Genomic DNA, 2,229 nt, shown 5'->3' on the forward strand with positions numbered 1-2,229 from the left:
CTCCCAGGAAGTTTCTGTTTATTGCTTTTTTTCCTGTGTAAGGGTCATACTTTCCAGTTTATTTGCATGTATCATATGTTTTTTCTTTCAAAGTGGTTATTTTAGATATTAGAAAGTAGCAACTCTGTGTAACGGTCCTCCTCTCCCTTCAAGGTGTGCTGTTGCTTGTTTATTTGTTTGAATATTTAGATAGACTGTATTAGTATAGTCTATTTCTCTCCAAGTGTGATGTCTCTGATGTCACTCCTCAGGGGACTCAACTCCGGGCTTGTTCACAGTTACCTTGAATGACAGTCAGTTTAGTAGAACTCTCTTTGGTTGTCTCTTCGATGATTTCTCTGTTAAGCTCTCTCTGTTGGCATCACACACAACTGTTAGGCTTCACTAATTGCTGACAGATTGCTTTATTATTTTTGATAATGTCGTGGAACATAAATTGCTTCATAATTGAAGGTGATTAAGTCTAGGCCCCTTTGCAAGGGCAGTGTTTGAGGCCAGGTTTGAAATTTGTTCTAAACCCAGGAAGACTCTACTTAGCCCTCACTTTCCTTGGTTTTCTCTGGTAAACAAGCTGCCCAATGGTTCAGCGTATTACTCTTATGACTTAACAGCCTCCTCTTAAATGCTTGCCAACAAAGGCTCTCCTATTTACCAAAGTGCCTTTAGGCTGTCCCCATACTCTTTTCCAAATATAGTCAGTTCCTTTGGTGAGAACTTTAGAGTTCTCTGGGTTTTCTGGCCTTCCTCTTCCCTGGACAAATTCTCTTAGCCACTGCTTTTGAGCTGAGGGCAAATATCTCCTGGAGCTCACTGCTGATTAACGAGCAGAGCACTTTAATGGGGTGGCAACTACTATTCTTCTAGGATTGCTTCTCCCACCATTGATCCTCCACCCTACAAGTGAGCTGGGACAAAGGCCTTTGGTGTCCCAATATTCTTGCCCTGCTGCACCTGAGGTAGAGTGACTGCCTGCACCATGAGTGGGAGATGGCAGAGTAAGAAAGCCCCCAATCTCTTAGAGTCACCCTCCTGAAATTTAGTCTCTGTACCACAGAACTAGGGAAAGAAGTGTAAGAAATGTTGGCAGCGTCCTCTTTTGTAGGGACATGGATGCAGCTGGAAACCATCATTCTTAGCAAACTATCACAAGAACAGAAAACCAAACACCGCATGTTCTCACTCATAGGTGGGAACTGAACAATGACATCACTTGGACTTGGGAAGGGGAACATCACACATCGGGGCCTATCATGGGGAGGGGGGAGGAGGGAGGGATTGCATTGGGAGTTATACCTGATATAAATGACGAATTGATGGGTGCTGACGAGTTGATGGGTGCAGCACACCAACATGGCGCAAGTATACATATGTAACAAACCTGCACGTTATGCACATGTACCCTAGAACTTAAAGTATAATAAAAAAAAAAAAGAAAGAAATGTTGGCAGCCTACCCATCACAGGAAGATACTAGAGGCCTTCAATTTGGAGTTAAAGGGGGATGGAGCCTTATCTCATTGATTGCATCTTCTAAGAGTGGAGTTACCATCATGCCCAGCTGGAAGAGATTAGGGAGGGTGTAAGTAGTGATTCAAGTACCACAGACTCTTGCTATTGTTACTATGATTTAGTAGATTTTCTTGAATAAAAGTGTTTTAATTTGCTGTATACCCTTAGGACAATTTGCAAAGGACAGTTGCAAAATTACTTTTCAAGTCTTAATTGTTTTGCTAGGAGAAGGGTCCAGGGAGCTCTTCATGCCATTGTTCTGAAAGTCCTCCCTAAAGGGATTTTTTATTTAAATTGTCTTAGGTTTTCTATGAGGCTTTTAAAAAATACTCTGAATTGAGATTTTATGTATTTATAGATTTCTTTTATAATTTAGTCTCTAAAAGTTTTTAAATATAGAGTTGTGAACAAGCTAAGCTGTGGACACAGTTTTAACTATTTTCTTCTAAGTCTTAGAAGCTTTCTCTTCTCTTTCTTTGGATGGTGAGAAAGAGAAAAAAGAGACTCATCTCATGAAGAAAACACTACAGTAAGCTCTTCTTTTGCTAATGACAATTTATTCTATTGAAATGGAAACTAAACCACTTATACCCAAAGTTCTACATCGGGGCATCCAATCTTTTGACTTCCTTGGGCCACATTGGAAGAAGAAAAACTGTCTTGGGCCACACATAAAATACATTAATACTAACAATAGATGATGGGCAAAAAAAAAAAAAAA

Source organism: Rhinopithecus bieti, unplaced genomic scaffold, assembly GCF_001698545.2.
Source record: "Rhinopithecus bieti isolate Rb0 unplaced genomic scaffold, ASM169854v2 scaffold_45070, whole genome shotgun sequence".
NCBI lineage: Eukaryota > Metazoa > Chordata > Mammalia > Primates > Cercopithecidae > Rhinopithecus > Rhinopithecus bieti.